This window comes from Narcine bancroftii, chromosome 7, assembly GCF_036971445.1.
Source record: "Narcine bancroftii isolate sNarBan1 chromosome 7, sNarBan1.hap1, whole genome shotgun sequence".
Classification (NCBI taxonomy): domain Eukaryota; kingdom Metazoa; phylum Chordata; class Chondrichthyes; order Torpediniformes; family Narcinidae; genus Narcine; species Narcine bancroftii.
Genome location: NC_091475.1, coordinates 168210846 through 168236939, shown reverse-complemented (window position 1 = coordinate 168236939; position 26094 = coordinate 168210846). Strand labels below are relative to the sequence as shown.

Here is a 26094-nt window from a genome sequence, read left to right as displayed (position 1 = left end):
ATTTTTGCATTATGATTGGGGTTGACATTGGCATTGCTGGAGCCAAATCAGATTTTCACACTGATAGTTGTCATAATTGGCGAACTCTGTATGCTACTAACATGTCATCACCCTTTGCAATGTAATGGGTAGCCTGATCCACAATAAAATAATATTCTACTGCACTAACACTTCCAGTCAATTCATTGACTTGTTCATTTAATCATACAAGAATGTGGGCCCTATGCTCAACATCCAAGTTCCTCTATCAACTCTGTGAAAAAATAATGTCTGTTTGTGAAGTGACCTACACTAAACTCCCACAATCTATCTCTTTTAAAGATATAATATAATACCCCATAACTGCATCTTGACCACAAGTCAAAAGAGTAGAAACAGGCTATTCAACACCTCAAATTTGTCGCACCATTTAGTCATGAGCTGATCCATTTACCCACTCAGCCCCATTGCCAAGCCTTCTCCCTATAACCTGGCTAATCAAGAACCTATTAAATTAAAACCATCTCAGATAGTAACCTGTTAAAATTCAGGTCAATTATATCATCAAACAGTATAGCAGTATCAACAATATCATCTATCCCCAAACCATTCCTACGCAAATTGAGGCCAAAAATAAACTCGTGGAACCACACAATATATTTATCCTGGACAGTCTTAAACCTAATGGCAAGAACATTGATTTTTCTAAATTGAGTCAAACCCTATACCCATCTGGTTCCACGGTTTCCATCTCTTCTTTATCACTCCTGTATTTATTTTCTCCCCACCTCTTCATGGTGGTCTCTCTTTCTCTACTTGTCTCTCTCCCTCTCAATCCTTCAGTCCTTTATTCTATCAGCTTTGGGGCCCTCTCCCAGTGTCTTGACCCCTTACTACAGTAAAACCCATGATATCTGGCACCTATGGGGATTGGTATTTGCCAGATAAGTAAATTTTCGAGTTGTTTGAGATTGATGATGTGTGATTGGTGAACTAACGGTGAAGTGTGCCAATTTTAAACTTTTCGTATTTTTTCATCTATTTATTTTCCACAATTTTTTTGCCAGTTGCTTGAGGGTGCTGGTTGCTTGAATTCCAGATAACAGGTGTTTTACTGTATATGCATTCCATCTGTTTTATTTTTATCAGTCTTGATAAAGGGTCCCATCCTGAAACATTGACTGACCATTTCTACCCTTGGATGCTGACCGACCTGCTAAATTCCTCCAGTAATTCTTGGTTTACTCAACAATATCATTGTCTTCCCCTGTTTTCACACTCTATGGATTATTGCTCTTCAATCTGCTCAGTCCCTTCTTTTTACCAGCAGGAAACTTGGTTTGTCTGATGTGATCGGAAAACCTAGTTAGTGAAGGGAAGTGGAGTGGAGGAGGGAGGTGAGGATAATGGGGAGCTAAATTCAAAACCTAGACTGATTGCCAGTCTGCACCTTTGCATAGAAAGGAGGAATGATGCTTTTAATCAAAAAATATAAAAGACAATCGTGGTGAATATAGTAGGTGTAATAAGAGGGTGAAGCATTTGGGGAGTGGTGCGAAGAAGTTGAAGAAAAGCTATTAGATGATAAGAGAATCAGGAACAATCAAAAAATGGCAGCGATGCCCAAGCTGCTATAATGGAAGCACTGCCACTTATGCAGACCCAGAAGAGTGGAAACACAGCTCTGTTCCGAAGGGTTCAACTGCTCGGTCCTAATGTTGGAATCTCTATACAGTCTTTGAATGACCAGTTCAAGGAGCTGATGATGTTTGTAAGTAAAATCCTGCAACAGCAGAGGTCTGTGCCCAAGTTGACAGCACCTGTACTCAGCATTGGCCACAAGGAGGTGCAACCTCTGGAAGAGCAGCAGATAATGGGGCGCCAATAATGGGGAGAACACAACCCATTGAGGAGGAGAGGAGATGACCCTACAGGACGGTGACCGAGACGGTGGGCCATTGAGGGGCTCAGATAACAAGAACCAGATTGATGAGCTATCAATAACCCCAAAGACTAGAAGTTACCTGATTGAAAGGCTTTTATTACTATAAGCAGAAGGCACATTTCATGTTGCTGACCTGAGACCCGAGCTTGTTCTGGGCGAGGGGTTACGGCATTGCCACCTTTTTTAGGGGAATCAAAGGGGAGGAGCCACAGGTATAATCAGTGGCGAGCCAGCCGTACACATACAAACAGTATTAATAGTTGTTCCACCACTTTCACCCCTCTTTTAAAAGAAGTCTGGTGGGGTGAAGTGGGTTCCATGTCCATCACAAATTCAATCTGTTCAGTGATCTTTGCGACTATCAACAAATGTAGCTCAGCTGCTGACTTCTGTTCAGTCTGGTCATTGTTGGTGACTGAACTGAGAGAGTTGGGGCAGTGGCTGGGGTAGGGTGACATAGTACATCATGGGGTGGTGTATGTACTGGTTGGTTGGCCAAAATCCTATGGTCTCATGCATGCACCAGGTCCTGGATGGCCACAGTGTCCTTGCGCCAATCCGGGTATGCCACATAGGTGTATTGGTGGGTTGGCGTGGAGGAGGTGGATTCTCTCAACCAGTGGGTCAGACTTATGGCTTCTCACATGCTTCCAGAACAGAACTGACCCTGGGGATGTCAACCAGGATGACAGCATGGTCCCCAACGCGGACTTCCTGGGGAAGGGAAACAACCTTTCATGTGGGGTGGCATTGGTGGTAGTGCACATGAGGGATCTGATTGTGTGGAGTGCTTTGGGGAAGTCCTCTTGCCTGTGGGAGATGGGCAGGGCTTTTGATCTCAGGGCTAGGAGGATGGCCTTCCAGATGGTGGTGTTCTCCTTTTCCACCTGGCCATTCCTATGGGGGTTGTAGCTGGTGGTCCTGCTCATGGCGATACCTCTGGCCAGCAGATATTGGTGCATCTCATCACTCATGAAGGAGGACCCCCAATCACTATGAATATAGCAGGGGTATCCAAACAATGTGAAGAGCTTGCACAGGGCTTTAAGGACAGTGGGAGCGATCATGTCCAGGCAGAGAATAGCAAAGAGGAAACATGAGTAATCATCAATAATGTTGAGTAAGTGTGGTTTGCAAACTCCAGACAGACCTGTCATCATCCTGATGTCCTCAACCAAATAGGGAAAGTTGCAGGCTTTGACAAAATGGAAGAATCTGGTGACCCCGGGGTGGCAGAGGTCATTGTGGAGGGCTTGTCAATGGTCTATTGGTGCACTGGTGCAATTCCCTCAGGACAGGGCATCTGAAAGCTCGTTGAGCTTTCCGGGCCAGTACATAGTTGTAGGTGGAGAGTTTAATTCTCCACCTCAGAATCTTATCACTCTTAGTTTTACCCCTTTTTTTCTTATTAAGCATTAAAGTGACTGCACATTGGTCAGTCAACAGGGTAAATCATTTGCTGGCAAGATAGTGCCTTCAGTGCCGTACGCTTCAATGATGGCCTGGGCCTCCTTCTCAATGGAGGAGTGCCGGATTTCAGGCCTTGGAGAAAAATGCTACGTCTGCCCACCCACCTGGTTAAGTGTGGCAGCCATGGCAAAGTTTGATGCATTGCTTTCGACCTGAAACGGAATGAATTTGTCCACAGCATGCATCGTGGCCTTGGCAATGTCACTTTTGATGTGGCTGAAGACCTCATGGGCCTCTGCTAACAGGGGAAAGGAGGTGACTTTTATGAGGGGGCAGGCCTTATCTGCATAGTTGGGGACCCACTGGGCATAATAGGAGAAAATCCCCAGGCATGTTTTCAGGGCCTTGAGGCTATGGGGAAGTGGGAGCTCAAATGCGGTTGGGATCGGGGCCAATAAATCCCTTCTCCATGACACAGCCGACTATAGCCAGGCATGATGTACGGAATACACATTTATCTTTGTTGTAGGTGAGGTTAAGGGTTTTGGCTGCCAGAAGGAATTTCCGGAGGTTGGCGTCATGGTCCTGCAGATCATGGTCACAGATAGTGACATTGTTGAGGTAGGGGAATGTGGCCAGCAGCCAGTGCTCATCCACCATTCGGAAGATGGAGACTCCATTGATGACCCCCAAGGGGACACTCAGAAAGTGGTAGAGGCAGCTGTCCACCTCGAACGTGGTGCACTGGAGTGCTTTGGGTGAATATGGAGCTGGGGGGAGGGGTACGCATCCAGTTGTGTAAACCTGTTAATGGTCTGACTGTAGTCGATAACAATTTGGTGTTTTTCCCCACTCTTAACCACCACTACCTGAGCTCTCCATGGGCTGGTTCTGGGTTTGATGATCCCCTCAGCCAGGAGCTGTTTCACCCCTGTCCCCAGTGCTGTATCATGTGTTCTTGGTGGTGTTGCAGGGTATATTATATTTTATATATAAATATGTTATTGAAAGAGATAGATTGTGGGGTTTAGTGTGTAGGTCACTTCACAAGCAAACACCTCACAGAAGAAATCTCATTTAAAATGCAAGAGCTAAACATAAGTGGAGACTTCATGTCCACTGTGACTTTATAGAAACTTTGAAGAATGCTGATGAAGACTTCACAAGTAGGTGTTAATTGGACTAATGTTGTGGAGTAAATGGACTATTGTCTTTAAAGCAACAGATGCCCAGGCAGAAACTGATTCCAGAGCCAGCAATCTGACTGGTTGCAGTTTGCTGTTCTAAGAGGGGCCATGTAGTTTTGCAAGCAGAGAGAGAGGGAAAAAACCAAACAGGATTTCTCTTTGAGAGAGAGGGAGAGAGAGAGAGAATTCAGTTGGACAGTTCTACAGTGGCTTTTGAGGCTGCAGCATGACAGGCTGGCAGGCTTGTTGAAAACCCCATTTTGAAGACTGGTTGTGTGTTGTGAGTTTAGCCTGTTCAAAACCCTTGTTGTCCTTACAAGAGGAAATGGCTGGCTAGAGTTTTTCTCCTGAAATAAGGGAAACAAAAGGAACTCTGTGGTGACCTGGAAGAAGAAGTTATTATTTGGAAAACCCACGATAGGGCAAGTTTCTTCAGCAAGTGTCTGATCGGAGGGAATCAGTTTGTGTCTCTCTGAAAGCAACAAGAACCTTCCTGAGTGGTAACCATTACCTGTAAGTACCAGAGCCTGGTGAAAAATCATAAATGTTAAATTCTGTGCCTGATACTGGTGAACTTGGAGGAGTGTGAAGTGAGATTGGACTGTGAATCAAGGAACTTTCCTGAACATATTCACATTACATTCACATGCCCTTAGAATTAGAAGGGGGTTTAAGTTAATATTAATAAGTTAATGTTTGATCCTGTTTTTATGTTTAAAGAAAATTAAAAGTAACTTTTTTTAAAGTAACTATTTGTCTCGGTGAATTTCTATGGCTGCTGGGTTTTGGGGTCCGCTGGACTTGTAACAGGGGTGACTTTGGCGAACAGAGTTGGAGTGAAATCCGGAGGGTGGAGAGCCCGCAGGTCACGTGCGGTGGATGGATCGCGGGTTGCTGCATGGAAATGTTCAGAGAGGAGGACGGGCGGTTTAAAAACTGTTGGTTGCAGACAATGAGTGGGGGGAGGGGGCCCATCATATTCCATGGGGACTCTCTTAAGGTGGCACTAAAAGTCCAACCCCAGTAGCACGAGTGTGCAGAGCTGAGGCATCACAAGGAGTTTTTAAATTTTGTACTCTGTGCCTCATATGGTCACCGTCACTATGCAGCTGCTGCAGATCTCTGCTGAGTGGAAATTGGAGGCCTTGGAGACTCTGTAGCTCATTGGTCTCACCGTGAGGGAGTAACACTGCACTGTGTCAGAGTGGATGAAGCTCTCTGTGCTCCCACTATCGAACAGGCAGCTTGTATCTCTATATCCATTATTGACCTGGCAAGCGGATGAGGTCGAGGGTGACTGAAGCTAAAGTAATGTCACTTCTGATCTGCTGTAGTAGCTCGTGGTCTGGTAAGATGCTGGCATCCAAGATTGCGATCCCCAGGGTGAGTATGCGGTGCTGTTGTTATCCATCGGAAGTGATGTTGTCCAAGATGGCGGCGGCCCCTATTGTCGACATGAGGCATTGCTTGGGTTAGAAGGTTGCTTGAATTTGCATACCTGCGTAAAGGTTCCCTTCTTCCCACAACCAGAACAGACCACTTACTTCGCTGGGCAGCGCTTCCTGGGGTGCTTCTGTTTGCTGTAGAAGTAGCACATCGGGTGCTCAGCGGTGACGGCGGCCGCAGTCAGGTCGGGGAATAGCCTGCTATTCCACATCCCAAAATAGCAGTGCCCGCGTTCCCCATGTGGCCGTTGCATTATTGGTTGAGAAAGAGTCTACGTTGTGGACTGCTAATTCCAGGGTTTTAGCCAGTTCGATGGCTTTCTGCAGCTTCAGTTCACCCTGTTCTAGCAGTCACTGGTGAATGTAATCCGATCTGATGCCTGCTATACAGACATCTCGAATCAGCTCCTCCATATACTCTTCTGCTGATACGGCCTTGGAGCTCCAGGCCTGTCTGAGGTCTTGCCGGACCTGAAGGTAATCATCGATTGACTCCCCAGGTTGCTGCTTATACGAGGCTGGGATGTGCTTGGGGTAGATTTCATTCACTTGGGCCAGGTACAGCCTTTCAGAATGTCCATTGGTTCAGTGAATGTCGCGCCGTCTCTGACCATCAGGTAAACACAGTGCCCAACCCGTGAGAACAGTAAGTGCAACATGTCTGCATTGGATTGGACGATCTTGTCGGAGGCCTGCAGAAACACGCTGAAGCAGCATAGCCAGAGTTCAAACTTTTCGGATGTTTTGAGTGATCGCAGGTCGACTTCCAGCCTCTCTGGTCTCAGCAACTTGTCCATTCCAAAATAAATATAGTAATAAAATAGATCCAAAGACTAGAAGTTACCTGTTAATAGGCTTTTATTACCATAAACAGTAGGTACATCTCACGTTGGTGACGCGAGACCTGAGCTTGTTCTGGGGGAGGGGTTATGGTGTTGTCGCTTTATTAGGGAAATTAAGGGGGAGGAACAGTATTAACAGTGGTTCCACAACACAGATATTGGAACTGGGATTTGAGAGGACGATGAGGGCAAAAAGGGCTCATGAAGGCCCCACGGCATTGAAGGCTTCCTGATCAAGCAGGAGTCTGTGCAGCTGCTGAGGCTACGAGAGGCAAATCCATGGAAACTCAATGTCTGATTTTCCTTCTCTCTCTTACTGTAAAGGGCACTGGGCAACAATGTCTGCCTTTTGGCAGGCAGAAGGCAATTTCATGTAATATTTCAATTTCTGTTCTATTACATGACAATTAAGGAATCTTAAATGTTGAATAGCTTTTCAAAGTTTAAAAAAAATGCTCAAAGGGAAGTTAAATCTTGAAATTGTTGTGGTTAATGTTGTAAGATAAAAGTTTGGCAATTTGTTAAGTAAATATTTTCTTTCAGACTTTTTGAGATGAACTTGAAGGGAATTTGAACAATTTATATAAGTTCATTTTGTTCCTAAATAAATGCAAGAGGTGACAGCGGTTGAGGCTGTGGTGTACAAAAAATACTCTGTGCATGTCCAGGGAGGGATTTGAACAGCACAGTAACTTGGTGGAAGAGGGAAAATATGTTACAAATATGTTTTGACACGTTTCAAGTGGCATAAATACCATCTGTCCACCGGGAGCATCTGACAATTCAATACTACCATGACTTGGTACAAGATGACATCAAAAAGAATTTAAATGCTTTATGGTTATGTTTTTCAAAGCCAGTATGAAATGAAGCCTCTATGTTTAGTGCCAGGTTAAAGGTGAAAAAAATTCTTTGAGCTTTATTTTTAAAGACTAACTCTAACCCCTATGCAGTGGCGATGCAGTGTGCCAAAGCCCATTAAGTGTACTGTTGTCCTTGCATATGTCAAGCTAGCAAAATTTCAAGCGGGGGCATGTCCTTGCCCACAGAGAGGGAGGACGGGCAGAAACGAAAGCCACCTCTTTAAACTGGTCATTTCTCAGGAAGGTGTGGCATATGGCATTGAAATGACAGACAGGAAACAACAATATTTACTTAGTAACTTATCCCCTGCAGAAAGAAGTTAAAACCCAGCTTGCTGCGGTTCATATTCTGGAATGCTTCCCAGTCAGTGTTTCAATGCAAGATCAGAGGGTGAGATTGCTTATAAGTTGGACTTGGTGAAGGATAAGAGTTTTAAAAATAAAAACAAGACCAAATTTTGCCATTCCATGAAGCAAGGGGAATTATTTTCATAGTGATATGTCAATGAGCCCGTGCTTATGTAATTTTCATAACATTTATAAATGTTTCACTTTGAGTGTGGAAGGCAGTGGTTGCTTTTAAATGACATTTTTCTGATTATTCTGTGCTTTCCAAAGAAGTCAAGTTAATATTTTCACTCATATCATCATAAACATTTCCACTTCCATAACATTGCCTCCAGCCCTACCACAGTCGTGACAGTAAAACCTTACCTTTGTTATTCACAGAGTTGACTACCTCAGTATGTTTAATGGATTCATTAGTCCAGTGAGTTTATGCCAGGTCTCAGAGTATTCCCATCAATCGCATTCCTCCAATTATTTCTGTAACCTGTTATCTTTCCATGTCCATCAACTGTCCCTGATTTTCCTGTCACAACACACACGAAGAGCAATTGAGAGTGGCCAATAACCTTCCATCAACAGACCTTTGGCACGTGGAAGGAAACAGAGGCATCCTGGAAATGTGCAAATCTTCCACAGCACTAGAGCTCAGGATGGAGCCTGGATTGGTGGCACTCAGAGGTAACAGCTATGCTGCCTTCTAATACATAGTTTACCTTTCTTGTCCTTTACCCATTCTGATTTTTTTTCCTGTGCCTCACTGTGCATAACTCCTTGAGGCAAGTCTGCATTTGAAGCATGGCTTTGGATTGTTCCACAGCTATGCATGTCTATGTTCACTTTTTTAGAGTTAGTTGTTACTCAAGTGATAAACAGTCCATCAGATTAGTTTTCCAGACATCAAGAATAATATGATCTCTGACAAATGAGTCCTTCAAATCTGCAAAACTAGTGTAATCATCAGCGAATGTTTAAAAAAAAAAGGCCAATAAAGTCAACTCTTTCATTACTTGGTGGGTTAAATGCATTCTCCGTGATTTATCTAAGGGCTTTCTGTTATTATACAATTCTGTTGCCCTGAGGTGCGATATCTTTACTGTAGTCTGTTCTGGTTCAATGTGTGTAGCCAGCTCTGAGTATAACATTTTCCATCTGCTATGTCCATCCAGACAGTCAACTTGCTTGGAAATCCAGCAGCCTGGGTATTTTTTATTTGTTCTATGATGGTGTTGTATTTCACTTGAATCACACATGTCATCTTTATTGGGATGGATTCCTTCTGGTATTTGGTATGTAGATGTAAGTAAGACATCCAAAGTTTCTTATCAAGCAGTATTCTGGACACCTGATATCACACATGTTATCTTTATTGGGATGGATTCCTTCTGGTATTTGATATGTGGATGTAAGTAAGACATCCAAAGTTTCTTATCAAGCAGTATTCTGGACACCTGATATTAGTATCATTTTCTTATACTCTGAAGGATAGTAGTTCAAAGTAACAATTTATTTTAAAGGAAGGAACTGAGAGGGAGAAAGCCATTGCGTTTCTGTCTGCTTTTTACCCAATTTATCACTGATTCCTGCTGATCTAGTGATATTGGGTGAATGCAGGAAAGTACTGATGATGATTTTATTGAAGATTAGCGAGACTGAGAAGGCTTCAGAGAGCTCTCTGAAGCCTTCTCCATTAACAATGGCGTGAAACAAGGCTGTGTTCTCGCACCAACCCTCTTTTCAATCTTCTTCAGCATGATGCTGAACCAAGCCATGAAAGACCTCAACAATGAAGACGCTGTTTACATCCGGTACTGCACGGATGGCAGTCTCTTCAATCTGAGGCGCCTGCAAGCTCACACCAAGACACAAGAGCAACTTGTCCGTGAACTACTCTTTACAGACGATGCCGCTTTAGCTGCCCATTCAGAGCCAGCTCTTCAGCGCTTGACGTCCTGTTTTGCGGAAACTGCCAAAATGTTTGACCTGGAAGTCAGCCTGAAGAAAACTGAGGTCCTCCATCAGCCAGCTCCCCACCATGACTACCAGCCTGCCCACATCTCCATCGGGCACACAAAACTCAAAACGGTCAACCAGTTTACCTATCTCGGCTGCACCATTTCATCGGATGCAAGGATCGACAACAAGATAGACAACAGACTCGGCAAGGCAAATAGCACCTTTGGAAGACTACACAAAAGAGTCTGGAAAAACAACCAACTGAAAAACCTCACAAAGATTAGCGTATACAGAGCCATTGTCATACCCACACTACTGTTCGGCTCCGAATCATGGGTCCTCTACCGGCATCACCTACGGCTCCTAGAATGCTTCCACCAGCATTGTCTCTGCTCCATCCTCAACATTCATTGGAGCGACTTCATCCCTAACATTGAAGTACTCGAGATGGCAGAGGCCAACAGCATCGAATCCACGCTGCTGAAGATCCAACTGTGCTGGGTAGGTCACGTCTCCAGATTGTGTTATATGGCGAGCTCTCCACTGGCCACCGTGACAGAGGTGCACCAAAGAAGAGGTACAAGGACTGCCTAAAGAAATCTCTTGGTGCCTGCCACATTGACCACCGCCAGTGGGCTGATATCGCCTCAAACCGTGCATCTTGGCGCCTCACAGTTCGGCGGGCAGCAACCTCCTTTGAAGAAGGCCGCAGAACCCACCTCACTGACAAAAGACAAAGGAGGAAAAACCCACACCAAACCCCAACCAACCAATTTTCCGCTGCAACCGTGTCTGCCTGTCCCGCATCGGACTTGTCAGCCACAAACGAGCCTGCAGCTGACGTGGACATTTACCCCTCCATAAATCTTCGTCTGCGAAGCTAAGCCAAAGAAGTGAGACTGAAAAAACTAATACTTCTTCTGTTTCTTGTTTTCTGACACTCTTTAGCTGCTTTCAGGTGGAATCACCTAGAGAATGCAGCTCTGGAGCAGGCTGCAAGTGCCTGCAAGGGACGTTCAGGTGGCAGCACTGAAGGAGGTGTTCTGCTACCTGAAAGGTCTGAGTGGGGAGAGGGGCCACAGAGCAAACGCAGGCTCCTGAGTCCAGGCACGGGCAACAGTCTGACAGTTTGCCTCCCTGCTGCCTGACAGCCCCCTCTCCGCTGCCTGACAGCCCCCTCCCCGCTGCCTGAAGCCCCCTGGCGTGGGATTGCAGGGCTGGGGCAGCTTGTTGGGGAGTACGGGGCTGGGACGGCCGGCGGGGGAGCACAGGGCTGTGGCGGCCGACGGTAGAGTACGGGACTGGTGTGGCTGGTCTGGGAGTACGGGGCTGGGGCAGCTGGTGGGGGAGTACAGGGTTGGGGCTGCCATCCCCGAGGATCATGACTTATCGAAAGTTCTCACCTTTTAAATTTAGCGGGATTTTGTGTATGTGCATAAGCCCCGTACTCCCCCGCCGGCCACCCCAGCCCTGTAGTCCCCCGTCTGCTGCCCCGGTCCCATAGTCCCACACCGGAGGACTGTCAGGCTGCAGGGTGGGTAGGTATCCGCAGTGGGGAGGGTAGGTTTCGGCAGCGGGGAGGGTAGCTGTCACCAGTGGGGAGGATGGCTTTCAGCAGGTCGCCAGCTGACAGTCAACAGCTTGCCCGCTGCTAGGCACCTGAAAACTGCTAGCAGCTTTGCCTGATCTGATTTCAGGTGCAACGGGGGATTCTCGGAGCAGGATATTATACGTACAGGAGAAGGGTTAGGTAGGTAAACCTCCTGGCTGGGTTCTCCACTTTCAGGTGGCCACCCGACTGCTGCAAAGGAGTACAATAGGCTGCTTTACAGTCGGGTATTGTGGCCACCTGAAAGTGTCTTTTGGTACAATTCTTAAAGAGGTACACATTCAGTATGATATCATCTGCATAATATATAGTAATATAAATGTAATAGGTCATCAAGTAGAGACCATTAATATGAAAGAGAATTGCTCATTTTACTTCATTTGAAAATGTAAACATTTCACAATAATTTTCCAGCTGCTGGTACTATTCATGAAATAATTACTAAAAAAAATTACCAAGATGGTTTCAATTCCAGAATTCCATTTTAGAAAGATATTTCCTTAGGGCATTCACTCTTTACATGAGTGCACAACACACAAATGTACAAGAAACAGAATTACATGCCAGCATTGCAATGCTGCAACATATCCAATTGAAAGAGCAGTAACAGCTGGGATTCAGATGAAAGTTCTCTGGGCAACCCATATAATGATAATCAATGAAGTGTGAGCAGTGTGAAACAATTTGTGGAATGCTTGGGAAAGTAGGATTCTAGAGAGTGGAAGGAGATTGATATGAATAAGAGATTTGCAATGCATGGCTGCTAAACAAGAAACAGTCAGAAAGTAGGATTTCATTAATTAAATTCTGGTAATGTTGAAGTATTTGTACACTTTAATTGTTAGTGATGTAGATTAATGAAAATAAAATTTACAGATAAGATACAACAGTTTGTTACTTTGTACAGGATTTTTCAACTAGACCATCTCCGATATTGTGTAGTTCTATATTAGAAAAAATATAATTTCAGAATTCAGTACTAATGAATATAAGGTTGGAAGTATAAGGTCATGCATTACAAAGCAAATAATACACAAGCTATTTAGAAGAGATGAATGGTAAGGGTATTACCTGAGTAGCTGTTGTTGAAGAATCACAAAACTGCAGATGCTGGACATTTGAGCAAACAAAGAGGAGTGAAAGGGACTCAGCAGATCAGGCAGCATCCATGGAGAGAAACAGAGTCAACATTTTGGGTAGAGTACTAGTGCTAATCCTGACCACTGTTAGATCTTGAGTAGATTCAAGATGGATGCCTCCACACGGTCCTGAGTGAGTTCTCCTCTAGCTAATAAATACAGTTGTTTTAAAAGAACCCAGTTTCTTTATTAAAATAAAAGAAACATAATATGGTGCCAGGATGGAAGAAATACCAGGAGTGTGCAGAGTGTGTATCAGTCATTATTAGCAGAGGTAAAGACTCCTCACGCAATTAATTGGACTGGAAATGTTGACCACAAGTGGAGGCTTTTCAAAGATTATGCTGTACCTGCAAGCCATTGGAGTCAATAGCAAGCCTGATGCATGGAAGATTACACTGCTACTTACCACTAAGCACTAGACATTTTCAATACATTTGTTTTTGCCAAGGCAGAAGACTAGGGCAAGTTCGATAGGTTATCTGGATATTTGATGAACACTGTTCATCAGAGAAATAAAATGTTCAAGAGGTACATGTTTCGCTTGTGCCTGCAGCTGCTGGCAGAAAACTTTCATACTTTATTAACAAAATTAAAAGCAAGACCGTGCAATTTTGGATTGCTGCAAGATTCAATGATTCGTCATCAAATTGTGTTCAGAATTATTGATAAGAAAGTGAGAGAGGGGTTGCTGTGAAGGACAGAGCTTACCTTAGCTGGAGCTGTGAAGGTATTCCACGCCAGTGAATTAGCTCTGAAGCACGCAATAAAGTTCGATGAGAGTGCAAAAGCAAGAGAAAATGAAGGCATAGCATTAGCCATAGCATGTGTCCACACACGTAAACAAAAACTGAGACATAGGATACTATGGACTAAAAAATTTGCCTTGGGTAATATTATATATCTTAATTTTTTTTTACACTATCTACTCTTGATTGAACGATCCTTATTTGGAAGATTAAAGGAATTATCTCTTGTATATTTATTTACTGATGGTGGTTTGATGTCTTTTGAACAATTTTCTACCAAATATGATTTACCATACATGCATTTTTTTAGGTATCTACAGGCTAGAAATTTCCTGAATATGGTAATGTCTAATTATCTAACATTACAATGACTAGGTTTACTTGACACTTTATTCAATTACAACCTAACCCCTTAACTGCTCTTTTTGGATTTTTAAAAATTATTTTTTTGAAGATTATTTGTTTTTTTTACATATATTATAATTATTTCTTTATCTCTCTTTTCCTTGTTAGGATAATTATTTATGTCACATTTTCATTCTTTATAATTTATATTTGATACTGTTGTTATGAGCCCAGAGGACCCCAAAACCCAGCAGCAATAGATATTCACCAAGACAAATGGTTACTTAAACAAAAGTTGCTTTTGATTATCTTTAAACATGAAAACAGAATCAAATTTTAACTTATCTCTATTAACTTAACTAACCTTAACCCTCTTCTAATTCTAAGCACACATGTATGTAATGTGTGTGTAAGTTCAGAAAAGTTATTTGATCCACAGTCCAATCCCACTTCTCATTCCTCCAAGTTCACTGGTTGCAGAGCAATTCTTATACTGTGCACAGAATTTAACATTTATGAAGTTCACCAGACTTTGGTGCTTGAAAGGTAAATGGTTACTGCTCAGGAAGGTTCTTGTTTGTTTTCAGAGAGAGATGTGTTGTTCGCTGGACACCCACGACTGATTCCTTGTAATCAGCCACTTGAGTGTCTTGCCGAAGAAACTTGCCCCATCAGGGTTTTCCAGATGATAACTTCTTTCTTTCAGGTCATCAAAGAGTGCCTTTTTGTTTATCTTATTTCAAGTGAAACATTAGGCAGCCAGTTCTCTCCTCTTGTATGAACCACAAGGGTTTTGACCAGGCTGAACTAAGCCCTCACAACCCATCTTCCAAATGGGGTTTTTCCACAAGCTTGCCAGCTTGTCCTCTTCCAGTCCCAGTTGCTGCTGCTGACTTGTAGCACTGCAGAACTGAACTTTCTCTCTCTCTCTGGGAAAAAAGCCTGTTTTCCTCTCTCTGCTTGCAAAACCACATGACCCGCTTAGAACATCAAGTTCCGCTCCAGACAGCCTGTGGCTCTGATGAGTTATTTCATCTGTTGCCTTTGTGTAAACAACAATCCATTAGTGAAGTCTCAGGAACTTTCAAAGCTTTTGCAAAGGATCTTGCAACCAGCCTGTTTAGCTTGAGCAGAGCTCCAGTATTTTAAATAAGATCTGTTTTAAAGTTGTTGTATGTGACCTACACTAAAAACCCTGCCCCAATTTATCTCCCAATTACATATATATAATCTGTCACACTATACTTATATTATGTAGACTTGGACATATCATCTTAATTGTGTTATTTCTATTCCCTATGTATATTAGGAAATGTTAATAAAAAGATTTTTTTTTAAAAAGACATAGGAAACAACAAAATAGAGAGACATTGTAAACGTTGTGGCACTCAACATGCACCAAAACCATGCACAGCCTATGGAAAAGTCTGTAATAAGTGCAAAGCGCATAATTCATCATGCAAAGCAATGTTTTTCCAAAGGAAAAAAAAACAGAAGTGAAGTGTGCACACTGTACACACTATAGAAGAAACTGTTCTTAGTGATAGACTCTTCATTGATATGATGGCGCAGAAAAACTATAAACCAACAGACATTGAACAGCCAAGTGTGAAGAGTCGAGAAGGATAAGTGAATTGTGTCATTGCATACAAATGGTGCAAATATTCCTTTCAAGCTGGACACAATGGTCATCTTGATCAGTGAGCATGACATCAGGGCAATGAAGATAAAGTCATACATCCGTGCAAGTTCTGTACAGCTCAAAGCCTACAATGGAGAGAGTATCAACACAAAAGGTACATGTAAAATCAAGGTGAAATTTAAAGATAAAGAGCACCACCCCAGGTTCGTAGTAGTCCCAGATGGACAGGAATCACTGCTTGGTGACAAAGCATGTGAACCTTTAGCCAAGTCAAGAGGGTGTACCACCTTAACAATGCCAATACATGGAACAGTGTAGAGGAAATACTGGATCAATTTCCAGACATTTTCAAGGGGTTTAGAGTTCTACCCTTCACCTATAAGATGCAGTTAAAGAATACACAGTCAGTATTGCATGCCCCAAGGCGGGTTCCAATGCCACCAAAAAAAAAGATCAAGCATGAACTTGACTGAATGACATCATTGGGGGTCAAAAAGAAAGTGGAGAAGTCCACAGAATGGGTGAATTCAATGATGTGTGTCAAAAAGAAAAGTGACCCAAAAGACTTGAATGCTAATATAAAGAGGGAACATTTTCAGATTCCAACCAGGGATGAAATTAGATGAGATGGCCGGTGCAAAGTTTTTCACCAAATTGGATGCATCCCAGGGATTCTGGCATATAAAACTGCATGAAGATATCACAAAATACTGTACATTTAATGCACTGTTTGGTTGATACTCCTGTCTGAGATGCCTTTTGGAATTTCCTCCGCTCTGGAGGAGTTCCACAAGACAATGGAGCACATCATAGAAGACATAAATGGGGTATGTGTGTACATGGATGACGTGATCCTATGGGGATCCACACAAAAACAACACAATGAGAGGCTCATCAAAGTGCTACATCACATCCAGAAGTATGGATTAAAGTTAAACAAAGAAAAATGTCAATTTAGTATGAAGGAAATCACCTTTCTAGGAGATAAACTGTCAGAGGCAAGTGTTGAACCAGACAAGGTGAAAGCAATTTTAGAGATGCCCAGACCCACTGACAAAAAGGCATATTGAGAGTGCTGGGAATGATAAAGTTAATTGGTAAATTCCTATCAAACCTGTCTTTCAAAACAGTGTACCTGAGGAAGTTGTTACAGGACAAATGAGAATTCAAGTGGACACACAACCACGAAGAAGAATTGGGACGACTGAAGACTATTCTAACTGCAGAACCAGTACTTTTTATGTTCTTTGATGCATCCAGAAGGACGAAAGTATCTACGGAGGCTTCAAAAGATGGAATAGGTGCTGCACTACTTCAGGCTGTGAGAGAAGATTGGAGGCCAGTAGCATAAGCATCAAGGATAATGACAACATCTGAATGTCAATATGCACAGATAGAGAAAGAGTATCTATGGATTCAAGAAATATGGTTTACCGACATTCGTGGCAGAGACAAAGTACAAGCCATTAATAGCAATAATCAAGAAAAATCTCAGTGAAATGTCACCAAGAATCCAAAGACTGATGTTGAAGCTACAACATTATGACTTGAATTGGTGTACACACCAGGGAAACTTATTGTGTTAGTTGATGCATTATCCAGGGCAATAATGCAGAGTGAAGCACACAGTGAGAGTTCCACAGAGACAGGTGTCAATCTCCACGTGAATCTGATCACTGAATTTATTCCTGTATCTGACATGAAATCCAAGCAAATTGCAGCTGAAACAGAAAAGGACACAGTTCTACAGAAGGTCATCAAGAATCTGAATGGATAGCCTCGAGATGAATGTCAGCCATACTACAAGATCAGAGTGAGCTGAGTGTTGTCAATGGCCTTCTACTCAGACAGAGCAGAATTGTCATTCCTCAATCACTGTGACAAGAGATGCTGAAAAGGGTGCACGAGGGGCACCTTGGAATGTAAAAATGCAAGAGGAGGGCCAGAACTGGTGCTTATTGAGGAGGGATAAATGCTGACGTTTGACAGGATGGTTTCAAAAAAGCTGTGAGACCTGTTTGAACATCACGCAGAGCAGACAAATGAACCCATGATCATAACTGATGTACCAGCATAACATGACACAAAGTTGGGACTAATCTGTTTCACATGGATGAAAAAAATTATTTACTGGTTATTGATTATCTATCAAAGTATCCAGAGATTGTGCTGCTTCCTAATATGTCTGTTGCTTGTGTGATCAATTATATGAAATCGATCCTTGCAAGACGCAGAATTCCTCAAATTGTCTACAGTGCCAATGGACCATGCTACAGCAGTAGGAAATTCCAGAACTTTGCAGAAGAGTATGATTTTCGACTTGTCACTTCAAGTCCTCTGCATCCACAGTCAAATGGTAAAGCAGAGAAAGGAGTTCACATAGTTGCTCAAGAAAGCACTAGTCAGTGGCTCAGATCTGTAAGCAGCTCTATTGAGTTACAGAGCTTTGCCATTTGAACATGGCATGTCACCCGCTGAGCTTTGGATGAGATGTAGACTACACATCACACTTCCCTATCTGCAGACCCAAACAAGAATAGTGATGTCAAAGATGTTGAACGGAAACAAAAGCGTCTGCAACGGAGACAAAAAGCAAACTATGACAAGTCAGCAAGAAGCTTAGGGCCACTGACACCACATAATACATGAGACTCAGAGATTTCAACATTTGGGACAAAAAGGCCACTGTCCTGGAGGATGTGAATCCAAGATCCGACACCAGTAGTTCTCAGCCTTTTTCTTTCCACTCACATCCCACCTTAAATACTCCCTATGCCATTGGTGCTCTGTGATTAGTAAGGGATTGCTTAAGGTGGGATGTGAGTGGGAAGGGAAGGTTGAGAATCTCTGCTCCAGACCCAATTGTTACTGAAAAATTTTACTTGAGAAAAATTGTCATTGGTTCATTTCATTTGGAGTTATAAAACCACACACATAACGAGTCAATTATGTTACAAGCCCAGAGGACTCCAAAACCCAGCAGCAATAGAAATTCACCAAGACAATGGTTACTTAAGCAAAAGTTGCTTTTAAGTTTCTTTAAACATTAAAACAGGATCAAACTTTAACTTATTACTATTAACTTAACCCCCTTCTAATTCTAAGCGCATGTGTGTAATGTGTTTATGTTCTTGGTTTCACAATACAATCATTCACTTTTCCAAGTCCACCAGTATCAGGCAATTCTTATACTGTGCACAGATTTTAACATTTATCAATCTTCACCAGGCTCTGGTGCTTTGTTAAATGGTTACTGCTCAGGAAGGTTCTTGTTGGTTTCAGAGAGAGATTTGTTGCTTGTTGAACATACACAAACTGATTTCCTCTAATCAGTCACTTCAATGTTTTGCCAAAGAATCTTGCCCTATCATGGATTTTCCAAATGATAACCTCTTTTTCCAGGTCACCACAGAGTTCCTCTTGTTTCCCTTATTTCAGGAGAAATACTCTAGCCAGTCATTTCCTCTTGTAAGGTCTACCAGGCTTTTAAACAGGCTGAACTCAAAACTCACGACCTGTCTTCAAAATGGGGTCTTTCAATAAGCCTGCCAGGTTGTCATGTTGCAGCCTCAACTGCTACTATAGAACTGACTTCGCTTTCTCTCACTAGTAGAAGAATCCTGTTGTTTTTTCCTCACTCTGCTTGTTAAAACCAAATGACCGCTCCCAAAGCTTCAAACCCAACCTTTGAAAGATCTTATCAGTACTTGATTCTGGACTTTGTTCCATTTGCACCTATTTTTGAAGTTCTTTCTGAAGCAGTTCCATTGTCTCTGCAAAATCAATCGGAGCCTTAATATCTAACTTCAGCAAAGATCTTGCACTTTAATGAGATGCCTTTTCTGAAGTGTTGCTCTGATTGAGGTGACCTATGCTAAACCCCCACAATCTATCTCTTTTAAAGACATGTTTATCCATAACTATACTAATATAACTCATAACCTTTAGGTATGATAATAACAATAGTTTTCAAACTTTTTCTTTCCACCCACATACCACCTTAAGCAATCCCTTATGAATCACAGAGCACCTATGGCAGAGGGAATACTTAAAGTGGTATGTGAGTGGTTGAGAACCAGTGTCAGAACAGAGGATGGTCAAATACTGATAAGGAATTGAAAGAGCCTGCTGAAAATGCAAGAGACACTACAGGAACAGACAAATTCAGAAGATCCAGTCTGAACAGCAACAGAGGAAACACTACCAGTGCTAGATAGTAGTCGACCAGCAGAGCTGACACAAGCACCTGTGTTAAGAAGATCTACATGAGTTATCAAAGCACTTGACAGACTGAATCTCTAAAAGAAAAAGAACTGCACACTTTAAATGTTTGTGTTATTGATGTTTATGTTTAAGTTTGTGTTGAACTTTAAATTGAAATGAATACTGTATTACTTGTCATGTTAGATTAAACATCTCAAGGAAAGGGGATGTACTTATAGAGTGCTAATCCTAATCATTAGAGAGAGGTCTGAGATGAGCTGTTACATCTAGGTTAGATTCAAGATGGATACCTCCACATGGTCCTTAGTGAGTCTGCTGTAGCTAATAAATATAGTTGTTTGAAAAGAACCAAAGTTTATTTATTACAATAAAACAAACATCACAGCAACCCCTTTTTCAAAACTAGTGGGTAAAGCAGATACAGAACGAATCATGAAAGGGTGGGGGAGGATTGGGGATAGGCAAGAGGTATTAGAATACCACACAAATGAACATGGGAGAGGTGGAGAGACAGGAAGGGGAAGTGACTGCTGGGCAGTGGGTGGTGTTTGAGAGAAAATCAAGTACAGGAGCAAAAATAAGACAGATGGAGACAGTGGAACTGGATAAAGTCTGGGGTTACCTGAAATTGGAAAGTTTTATATATTTAGCCCCACCCTTTATCATGTTTCCTAACTCTCCTTCCCACCCAAGTCTTGTAAAAGGGTTACAAACCAAAATGTTGACTCTCCATTTCTCTCCATAGAAGCTACCTTACCTGTTGAGTCATTCCATATCTGTTATTTCTCTGTCCACATTTATGTACTTCCTTTAAATGCACAGAAAAAGTCAGGCTTTCCTTGATATACCATCATTTGAAGAAAAAGACAATGGGCTACAGTAAATCCAGTTATAACGTTGTTTGCTCATTTCAACATTAACAGGGAACATCCAAGGAGTCAGGCATTTTAGCTGTTAAACTGATTCCTTTGGATTGATCTTAATGTGGCCAGGATCAGGGGCATTAGAACAGGTGGAATGTCAAAGACCTTTGGAGACAGACAGCTGCCAGTGACCAATAGAAACATTCCCTGACATGGTGAGAAGCATCCTTCAAATTATGTAATCATGTTTCTCAGGCCTGAATCGTTGGTTACATGTCTTAACCTGCTAGGGACGTTGCATGGCCTGCTGAGTTCCTCCAGCAATTTTTGTGTTTTTACAACAATCACAGAGTCCATAGACTTATGTGTTACACATCAAGAGGAAGAAAATAGTTTCTTCTGTGGTCAGGAAAAGCACTGCCCTTAAAGAATCTACAAAATGCTTTAAGAAAATAAACTGAGTCTCCTGTGGACAGTGTTAAAATTGTGGCAAAGTATAGTCATCAGACAGTATTTAAATAGCTAATTTTTCTTAATTTTAATTTTAACACAGCACAGTAAAAGGCCATTCCAGCTAATGAAACCTGTGCTACCCAATTAACCTACCAAGTCTGTACATTTTGAAGGTTGGGAGAAAACCAGAACATCCAGGAAACCCCCACACAGTTCACTTGGAGAACGTATAAACTTCTTATGGACAACACTGGATTCGAACCTGAGTCACTGGTTTTTTGCTTTAACTGTTACGCTAACTGTGCCACCATGAATTTGAAAAATTTCAGACTGCAATTTTGCCAATTAAGCTAGCTTTCTGCTTTTGTAAGATTGGTCAGTTGTTCGCTGAGATGGAGCTGGTGTTAGAAAGGTTTGACTGCACTAAGAAAATTATCCAGTTCCTCCATCATCCCATCTTCAAATGGGTACTGGTTGAGGATGTGGAGGTTGGGTTGGGGGACAATCAAGGTATTTTGTGAGGAAGAAGGTACGGAGCAAGTAAATGGATGGGAGGTGGAAGGGGGAGTAAAAAAAAAAGGTGGGTTATTAGTGGCATCTGTGCTAAAAAAACTATTTATTCTTTGAATGATGTAAGCTAGCAGATAGCCACTGCAGCTGAGTGCCTAGATATGTCTCTGTCATAAGAGGCTACATTATCAAAACACAAAAGGCAACTAAATTACTTCAAAGTTGCTTCCAATGTTGGAACAGATCTACTGTTGCCTTGAGATTATTAGCATCTATGCTATCCCATCCAATGAGATGTTGGGCACGTTTTTCAACTGGGAGGCTGGTGCCCCATGCATTGGCAAGGCCCAGGGCAACACAGGACCTCTCTCAATGCCAGTATCTGAGTGTAGTAACTTTTAGACGTTTGACAATATTACAGGGTTGCAATCACATATAGAGATAATTCGACTGGGCATTTTAGTTCCTGCCGACAGAATCTTGTCCTCAGGAAATTTATATTTTAAAGTCTCACTCCCATAATTCATTGGTAAAAGAGGACTGTTGACTTCTTTGTTATACCGTAGTCAATGCCAAGACCCAATAATTCAAATCCATGAATTCCTGAGATGTCCCCTTAAATCAATGCAGATCTGAAGTTTGGCAGATGTTCCAATGGAAGAATTTTTATGCTTGATATGTAATGCAGCAAATTCTCAGATCTGTTACTGAGGATTCATTTAGAATCACATTTTCCCCAAGCATCAGATGGAAAGACAAGCTTAGAATCAGTTTGAGTCATGAAGTCATATATCACAAGAAACAGGCCCTTTGGCCCACTATATCATCTCCAACCATCAAGTATGCATTAATACAAATCCTATTTACTGTCATTTTATCTACATCCTGCAATGCCTTAGCCAATCAGATATTCATCCAGCTCTTTCTTAAATGTTGCAAGACTCTCTGACTCCTCCACCCTCTCAGACCTTGCATTCCAGATGGCAACCATTTTATGCATAAAAACATTTCTTCAATTCCCCTCTAACCTATGCCCTCAGGCTTTTAGACGTCTCTATTAAAGGGGAACGTTTCATACTACCTACCCTATCTTTACACCTCATGGTTTTGTAAACTTTTGTCAGGTCCTTCCTCAGTCTCCTCCACTCCCAAGAAAACAATCTCAGTCAATCCATAACTGAAATGTTCCATACCAGAGTATATGCTGATGAATCTCCTCTATATCCTCTTCAGTGTAATCTCATTCTTCCAATGGTTCAACAATGAAAACTGTCCACTGTACACCAGCTGTGGTCCAATCAGAGTTGGCCCATGACCTCCATACTCTTCTATGTCCCAGCAAATGAACCCAAGTATCCTGTATGTCTTGTTTATTACCTTATCAATAAGTGCTGCAGACTTGTACACCAAGATACTTCTGTTCCTCAATACTCTTATGCCCTGCCCATTTATCGTGTATATCTTACCCTTATTAGTCCTCCTAAAATGTATCACTTTGTTTTCATCAGGATTGGATTCTATCTGTCATTATTCTGCCCAATTTAACAAGTAATCACTATTATATAAGCCTAAGACTCTTCAATATCTATTTCATCAATTTTATGTCATCTGCCAATTTACTAATCATGCCACCTTCATTCTCATCCAAATTATTAATGTAAACAAAAACACTTGGGGTACATCACAGGCTTTTCTTTTTAAAATATCTTTATTGAGTTTACTTAAAAAAACATATACACATATTAATCCAATACGTGACCTGAAATATGAGACAGATAATTTATACTTCTCTAAAATAATACCTTAATCATATATACTATAAATTGTGTACCTTTCTTGATCAAATCCATTTTATCAAAATATCTCAAAATATACAAAGAAGGAAAAAAGAGCCCCCTCTCTATTAATCAAACCCCTTCCTCTAAACAAGGTTAACTTGAATATCTAATCTACATGGGAAACGAAAGACGACATTCGGAAACCAGACAACTGCTACTCAGGAGCATCCAAACACCCTAATTCATTAAATTAAAGTAATGCTCCATGAACAGGCCCCATGTCTTGTAAAAATTCACCTTTACATCTTTCACATTGTATCTGATTTTTTATAAACTTAGGAAAGACATGACCTCCTGTAAGCATTGACAATGAGCAGATGGAGTGCTGTCTTTCCATTTTATCAAAATTGTCCATCGAGGTAAAAACTGAAATTTGCTTCTGAGATGAGATCAATAGTATTTCCTCTTAATGGGAAAATCCAAATAGAGTAATTAAGGGGCATGATTCTAATTTGACCTTAAAAATGACTGATAAAAATTTGAAAATAATTTTTCTAAAAATTTTCGAAACTAGGGCAAGTCCAAAATGTGTATCAATAAAGCCTCAAATATTTTACATTGATCACATAATGTATCAATATCAGAATAAAAGTGAGATTGCTTAACTTTTGAAATATGTGCTCTACGTACCACTTTGAATTGCAGCAAACAATGTGGCATACAAAAGGAAGATTAATTAATAAAATTTAGAACACTATCCCAGGTCACAGGCTTTTAATCACAAAAGCAATCCTCCAGAATCAGCCTCTTCTCCTATTACGAAGCCACTTTTGCATCCAATTTGCTAACTTGCCTTGAAACTCAAGGACTCTAATTTTGTAGGCCAGCCTTCCATATGAGTCCATGCTTGTCAAAGGCCTGTGTAGACTACATCAACTCCATTTCCCTCAGTAAATTTTATTTTTTCAAAAACTCAATCAAGTTAGTCAGATATCCTAACAAATAAACTTATACTGACTCTCCCTGACCAATCCTTGCCTTTCCAAGTGTATATTTATCCTATCCCTGAGATTTTTTTCCACTAACTGCCCTACCACATTAGACTCACTAACTGGTTTGACTTTTCCCTAAACCCCTTCTTGGATAAAAATGTATTTGCTGTCCTCTAGTCAAGTGCCACCTAATCTGCAACTAGCAGAGATTTAAAAATCTTCACCAGGGTATCAACAATTGCCTCCCTTGCCTCTCATAACAACTTGGAATACAACTGATCAGGTTTTGGGGATGTATCCACTTCTTTGACATCTCATGCAATCTCCTTTTTAATGTTAACATACCCCCTTCCTAAAATCTTCAGTGACAATGTAGTTCTCAAATGATTTGACATTTCATGTGCAAGCATTTACAAAATAATAGACAATAGGCCTGTTCCGATAAAACTGCTGTGCAAAATGAAAAACAAATCTTTATAGAGGATGTAATGGGAAATAAAGATTCCAAAATGTCTATTTTTGGCTTCCCTGACTGACCAACCAAGTAAGGTTTCACGAGGCTGTCAATTTTTAATTCTCCTCAAGGCACTCTTTCTCTCAATTCTGATGACTGAAAGAAGAAAAATAGAGCCAACTTGGAATTCTTGAAGTATTTTCATTTTTTATTTGCATCATGACTGAATTTTATTTTATATCGTCTTTCAAAGGGTAATCTTACAAGGGTGACATTTTTCCAGTAGATGATGTTTAAAAAAGTAGAAACAGGAAATCAGGCCATCCCTCATCCTTGTCACATGTGGTTCTTCCCCATCTCCCCCGATGATGCTGATTCATATCTGGGAATTGTTCCAAAGTTCAAGCATCTCCATTAAACAGCCATTCTGCAGATGAAAGTCTAGACAGTGAATGTTGGTCAGCTAACCAACATAGGTATGACATCACAGGTGGGCTTAGTTTTTTTTATTCTTCCAAGTTTCAAAACCAGTCTTACCACCTTTCCTCCTACCCAGACCTAGGTCATCTAACGAGGAAGCAAACCTGAATCTCTCATCTTTGGAAGCAATCTCAGTATTTCATCGTTCATGAACTTCTGTTGGATAGTCACTGTTATTTTGGTGTCCCTTGGTACTGGTAACCATGTCTGGAACAGTGGGATTTCCATCAGAACAATGTCCTGTGTGCCAAGAATACTGCACAGAGACAAATTAAACTCTGGGATGCAGCACAGAAACAAGGTTCTTTGCATGCAGTTGGACAGTGGGAGAGTATATTGAGGTGCCACAAGCTGCATTTTTCATGAAGAACAGACTAAGATAAACTCTTGCCAAAAATGTGCACTAGTTAAACACTATTTTTGTAAGAGGAATTTTTTAAAAAATCAAGTGTGGCCAATTCCTTCTGCTGTAACAATGAAATGCAAACAGATGCCAATTACTTTCCAAATATTTTATGAACAATCTCCACATTCTCTGAAACTTACTTTAGTACGATATATGAAAAATGAGACAATTAATAATATGCTAATGTCTGTTTTGTTTTCTATTGCAAACTTAGTGCTAAGGCGTAGTGCTTTAGTAACAGCCTTAAATAATCTATTTTGTTATAAGGTACAGTGTGGAGGGGGAGAGTAGCGGGTGAAATAGAACAAAAAGTCCATGACTTGCCTGTTGAATTTACAGATGGATCTATGTCAGTAGATTCTAAACAGAATTTATATAGTGCATTATCACAACAACCTTTCTAATTAACAGACAACTGTGAAAATCAACAATTGGCGGGGTACGAGGGGGAGGTGTGGCGTTGCTTGTCGGAAGATAT

The 26094-nt window shown here is 41.5% G+C and overlaps 1 protein-coding gene and 1 long non-coding RNA gene across 14 annotated transcripts in view; one reads left to right on the top strand and one right to left on the bottom strand.

Moving 5' to 3' along the window:
* pdgfd (platelet derived growth factor d) overlaps positions 1-26094 on the top strand; it is a 365062-nt gene that overhangs the window by 225159 nt on the left and 113809 nt on the right. Inside the window, exon 1 of one of the 8 annotated variants that reach the window (XM_069891215.1) lies at positions 5833-5904. The exons of the other annotated variants lie outside the window; for them this stretch is intronic. The gene's annotated coding sequence lies outside the window, so the exon portion shown is untranslated. Of the gene's footprint in view, positions 1-5832; positions 5905-26094 lie in introns of those variants that run through there. 8 annotated transcript variants of the gene reach the window in all.
* The window catches only part of LOC138739352 (uncharacterized), a 188564-nt gene that overhangs the window by 136683 nt on the left and 25787 nt on the right, over positions 1-26094 (bottom strand). For 3 of the 6 annotated variants that reach the window (XR_011342194.1, XR_011342196.1, XR_011342195.1), the window contains one exon: positions 13432-13474. The exons of 2 other annotated variants lie outside the window; for them this stretch is intronic. This is a non-coding gene — a long non-coding RNA (uncharacterized lncRNA). Of the gene's footprint in view, positions 1-8385; positions 8543-13431; positions 13475-26094 lie in introns of all 6 variants that reach the window. One more of the 6 variants, XR_011342198.1, reaches the window with a different exon arrangement.